The sequence below is a fragment of the Magnolia sinica genome, chromosome 4, assembly GCF_029962835.1.
Source record: "Magnolia sinica isolate HGM2019 chromosome 4, MsV1, whole genome shotgun sequence".
Lineage (NCBI taxonomy): Eukaryota > Viridiplantae > Streptophyta > Magnoliopsida > Magnoliales > Magnoliaceae > Magnolia > Magnolia sinica.
The window spans coordinates 93,262,994-93,269,475 of NC_080576.1; positions in this window are offsets into that span (position 1 = coordinate 93,262,994).

A 6,482-nucleotide genomic window follows, 5' to 3' on the forward strand; every position below is an offset into this window, starting at 1 on the left:
AAGAGATTTTTATTTTTTGTTACTAGCGTCATATCTGACATGCGCACATGTTATATTTTCTGCCAACATATCTTATTGTGAAGTGTTCCATTATATGCAAACTATGTTAAAGGAAGCTGATATTTCTCAAAACCTCATCTTAAAAAATTACATGCGAGGCTATGCTTGAAAAGGCGTTATTGACACATATGGAGTTTGATTATGAAAAGCTTGAATTGAATCCATCCAACCAGCTTTTGAGCAAATGCATGCAATATTTGCATGGAATGATGGCATAAATGTGCATGATCTGGGCTGACAGCGAAATGCAAGGGAATGATCATGGTTTTAAACGAATTGATGCAAATGATCGCCAAGTGAAGGGAATTAACCGCAAAATGTCCAAAGAAATCAAAATTGTTTGGGATGACCGGAAATGCATGGGAATGATCATGGTAATTCGAAATGCATGCAAATGACCAAGAAGGGAATTGACGCGAAATGCCTCAAAACGTGAATCAACACGAATTGTTTGGGACGACCGGGAAGTGCATGGGAATGATCGGGAATTGACCGTGCATAAATGACCGGAGTGAAGGGAATGACCGCAAATGCTCAAACGACCGTGAATCAACACAATTGTTTGGACCATGCATGGGAATGATCATGGTTCGAAGCGAAATGCAAAAACCCGCGAAATGCCTCCAAACGACCGTGAATCAACAAATTTTAGAGAAAAATGGGAATGATCATGGTTGACCGAGCAAATGCATGTGAGGGGGAAATTGCCAAATGCCAAACGCCGGAATCAACAAATTTTGGGATGAAAATGCATGGGAATGATCATGGTTTTCCCGAAATGCATGCAAATGACCGGAAGTGAAGGGATTGACCCAAATTCTAATTTGAATGGAATTGTTTGGGATGACAAAGAAATGCATGGGAATGATCATGGGTTTAATGACCCAAATGCATGCAAATGAGGGAGTGAAGCGAGAAATTCAAACGACCGTGAATCAAACAATTTTTATGAAGAAATGCATGGGAATGATCATGGTTTAATCGACCGCAAAATCATGCAAATGACCGGGATGAAGGAATGACGCAAACCCGCGAATAACACGAATTGTTTAAACCCAAATGCATGGGAAACATGGCGAATGCAAATGTAAATGAGTGGGGGAATTAAGGAAATGTCAAACCCATCAATCAACAATTTTGATGACCCAAAATGGAATGATCATGGTTTAAACAAAAATGCATGCAAATGACCGGGAGTGAAGGGAATGCAAACACCCGGAATCCACAAGTGAGACCGAATGCATGGGAATGATCATGTTCGTTGCATGCAAATACCTGAAGTGAAGGGAATCACAAAAATGCCCAAAGACGGAATCAACAAATTGTTTGGGATGAGCAAATGGGAATGATCATGGCCGCAAATGATGCAAATGACCGGAAGTGAAAGCAAATTCGGAAAACACAAATGAGAAATGCGGGAATGATCATTTGAAGACCGAAAAAATGCGAATGACCGGGGGAAAGGAAATCGCGAAAGCGGGAATCAACATTAAGAAATGGGATCATGGGAAATGATCATTGAAGCGAAAATGCATGCAAATGACATAAGGGAATTGAACCAAAAATGGGGGAATAACAAAATTTAAACCAAAAATATAAAAAATAAAAAACATTTAAAATAAAAAAATGCCTAAAAGCAATAACACTTTTTCGAAATTTTGAAATGAGAATCAAAATTCGAAAACATAAAAGACCGAAAAATATAAATCCGAAAATGAATCAACAAAATTGTTAAAAATTTGCAGAAGAATACGAAAAAAATGCATTTAAACGAGTGAAAACAAGAATCGGTTTTCCAATTGTTTTTTAAATGCTGGTTATTGGAAAAATGCAAACCACAATTAAAGAAAGAAGCATTTTAAAAACCCAAAACATGGGTCCCCATGTTTAAAGTAACCCAAAAAAGTAAAACAAAAATATTAAAAAATAAAACACATTAAAAATTTAAAATTCATAAAAGCAATACATTCTTCGAAACCCTTTCGAAATCGCATCTACTCATTATTCGATAATCAATTTAAAAGTATTTTTCCCAAAAGTGACTATTTTCGATCAATCAAATAATAGTTAGTCACTTGTAAGGATGACTTACTAATATTATATCGACTAGATTTCGATATAATCAACAACTTACTCTACCATTAATCGATTAGGTTTCGATTATATCAAATTTGATATATCGAAGTGTAATTTTTTCGTTTTTTTCTAATGTGTTTTTTTAATATTTTTTTGTTTTATTTTTAGTCTTTAAGTGTGTTTGGTTAACCACTTAATCAATTTTATAAGGGCTTCTTCTAATCAAGTTCATGGTCATTGTTTATTTCATAAATCGCTTCAAACCATGATCATTCCCATGCATTTCATTATCCCAAACAATTCCGTGATTCAAACGCTTCGAGGCATTTCCCCAATCCCTTCACTTTTCATTTTCCAAATCCCTTCAAACCATGATCATTCCCATGCATTTCCCATCCCAAACAATTCCGGGATTCACTTTGCTTGAGGCATTTCGCTGGCCAATTCCTTCACTTCAGGCCATTCGATGCATTTCCAATTCGCTTCAAACCATGATCATTCCCATGCATTTCGTTATCCCAAACAATTCCGATTCACGCTTGAGGCATTTCCAAATTCCTTCACCCGGCCATTTACATGCATTTCCCAATTCGCTTCAAACCATGATCATTCCCATGCATTTCATTATCCCAAACAATTCCGTGTGATTCACGGTCGTGGTGAATTTCGGCCAATTCCCTTCACTTCAAGGCATTTCGCGGTCAAATTCGCTTCAAACCATGATCATTCCCATGCATTTCATTCCCCCAAACAATTCCGTTTATTCACTGGGCTTGAGGCATTTCATGGCAATTCCTTCACTCCCATTTGCATGCATTTCGCCCAATTCGCCAAACCATGATCATTCCCATGCATTTCCGGTCATCCCAAACAATTCCGTTCATTCATTTCGCGGTGAATTTCGGCCAATTCCCTTCACTTCGTTCTATGCATTTCGCCATCAATTCGCTTCAAACCATGATCATTCCCATGCATTTCGCTGTCATCCCCAAACAATTCCGTTTGATTCACATTGCCGCTGAGGCATTTCGCTTCAATTCCTTCACTCCACGACATCAGATGCATTTCACAAATCGCTTCAAACCATGATCATTCCATGCATTTCGCCGGCCATCCCAAACAATTCCGTGTTGATTCACTTTCATTTCGGCATTTCACGACAATTCGCTTCACTTCACTGGCATTTCCATGATTTTGCGGTCAATTCGCTCAAACCATGATCATTCCCATGCATTTCATGCCATCCCAAACAATTCCGTTGATTCACTATTGCTTTCGAGGCATTTCCGCGGCAATTCGCTTCACTTCACTGGCCATTCGCATGCATTTCGCGGGTCAAATTCGCTTCAAACCATGATCATTCCCATGCATTTCACTATCCCAAACAATTCCGTGTTTGATTCACGGCCGCTTCGAGGCATTTCTCAATTCATCACTTCACTTGCCATTTACATGCATTTCGCGATCAATTCGCTTCAAACCATGATCATTCCCATGCATTTCATGCATATCAAATAATTCCAATATATTCATTCCGAGGCATTTCATGGCCAATTCCCTTCACTTCACGGCCATTCGCATGCATTTCGCGGCAATTCGCTTCAAACCATGATCATTCCCATGCATTTTGGCGGTCATCCCAAACAATTCGTGTTGATTCACAGTCATTAATCCGGCAATTTCACTTCACTTCACGGCATTTCAAGCATTTCGCGGTCAAATCGCTTTAAAACCATGATCATTCCCATGCATTTCATGAACATCCCAAACAATTCCGTGTGATTCACGGTCTCATTCCGAGGCATTTCATGGCCAATTCCCTCACTTCACTGGCCACGATGCATTTCATGGCCAAATCATTCAAAACCATGATCATTCCCATGCATTTCATGGCCATCCCAAACAATTCGTGATTCACTGCTTGAGGCATTTCGCACAATTCTTCACTCCACACATGCATGCATTTCACAAATCGCTTCAAACCATGATCATTCCCATGCATTTCACATTCATCCCAAACAATTCCGGTTGATTCACATTCGTTTCGAGGCATTTCGCGGCCAATTACCTTCACTTTGGCCATTTACATGCATTTCATGGCCAATTCGCTTCAAACCATGATCATTCCCATGCATTTCATGCATCCAAACAATTCCGTTGATTCATTGCGCGAGGCATTTCGGCTTCACTCACTTGGCCATTTAGTGATGCATTTCTGGGCCAATTCGCTTCAAACCATGATCATTCCCATGCATTTCACTATCCAAACAATTCCGTGTGATTCACGGTCGTTTCGAGGTCATATGACGTGTTTAGATCACTAACAGCAGCATTAATCGTATGATGCATTTGGGTCAATTCGCTTCAAACCACGATCATTCCTATGCATTTCATGGCATCCCAAACAATTCCGTTGATTCATGCTTTCGAGGCATTTCGATCAATTCCTTCACTCCACGGTCATGTACATGCATTTCGCTTATCAATTCGCTTCAAACCATGATCATTCCAATGCATTTCACTATCCCAAACAATTCCGTGATGATTCACGGTCTTTCATGCATTTCACGGACAATTCCTTTCACTTCATGGTCTTTGCATGCATTTCGTGCCAAATCGCTTCAAACCATGATCATTCCCATGCATTTCATGGCTGCCAAACAATTCCGTGGTTGATTCATGGTCGCTTGAGGCATTTTCATTAATCTTCACTTCACTTGGCCATTTCATGCATTTCGGCCAATTCGCTTCAAACCATGATCATTCCCATGCATTTCACTATCCCAAACAATTCCGTGTTGATTCACTTTCATTTCGAGGCATTTCGCCATATTTATCTTTTTCATTTGAATGCATTTCAAATTGCCCTTCAAACCATGATCATTCCTATGCATTTCACGATATCCAAACAATTCCGTGTTGATTCACTACGCTTTGAGGCATTTCGCTAATTCTTCACTCCATTTGCAACAGATGCATTTCGCATCATTCGCTTCAAACCATGATCATTCATGCATTTCGCTATCCCAAACAATTCCGTGGATTCACTATTGCTTCGAGGCATTTCGCACATAATTCACTCACGATCATTTGCATGCATTTCACGGTAAACGCTTCAAACCATGATCATTCCCATGCATTTCTATCAAACAATTCCGTGTTGATTCACTTTCGTTTTGAGGCATTTCGCGTCAATTCCCTTCACTCCACTATGCATGCATTTCGCGCACAAATCGCTTCAAACCATGATCATTCCCATGCATTTCATTATCCCAAACAATTCCGTGTTTATTCACTTGCTTGAGGTATTTTCACAAATTCCCTTCACTCACGGCCATTTCGCATGCATTTCATTGCCAAATCGCTTCAAACCATGATCATTCCCATGCATTTCACATTCATCCCAAACAATTCCTGATTCATGGTCATTCCGAGGCATTTCATGGCCAATTCCCTTCACTTCACGCCATTTCCATGATTTCACGGGCAAATCGCTTCAAACCATGATCATTCCCATGCATTTCATGCACATCCCAAACAATTCCGTGTTGATTCACTATCGTTTCCGTGCATTTCGGTCAATTCCCTTCACTCACTGGCCATTTACATGCATTTCGCCGGCCAATTCGCTTCAAACCATGATCATTCCCATGCATTTCATCATCCCAAATAATTCCGTTTTGATTCACTGCGTTCCATGCATTTCACGCACAATTCCCTTCACTTCACTGGCATTTCATTTCGCGCACAAATCGCTTCAAACCATGATCATTCCCATGCATTTCATCACATCCCAAACAATTCCGTGTCGATTCACTATTGCTTTCGAGGCATTTCATCACCTTTTCACTCCACGGCCATTTACATGCATTTCAATTCGCTTCAAACCATGATCATTCCCATGCATTTCGCTCCATATCCCAAACAATTCCGTGTTTATTCACTTCATTGCACGATCAATTTCGGCAATTTCACTTCACTTCACGGCCATTCCATGCTTGCGGACAATTCGCTTCAAACCATGATCATTCCCATGCATTTCAGTCATCCCAAACAATTCTGTGCTGATTCACGGTCGTTTTGAGGCATTTCGAGGTCAATTCTTCACTTCACGGCCATTCGCATGCATTTCGCATGGCCAAATCGCTTCAAACCATGATCATTCCCATGCATTTCACTATCCCAAACAATTCCGTGTTGATTCACTGTCCGTTTCGAGGCATTTCACGGCCAATTCCTTCACTTCACGGCCATTTACATGCATTTCGCACAATTCGCTTCAAACCATGATCATTCTATGCATTTCACTTGGCCATTCCAAACAATTCCGTGTTGATTCACTATCG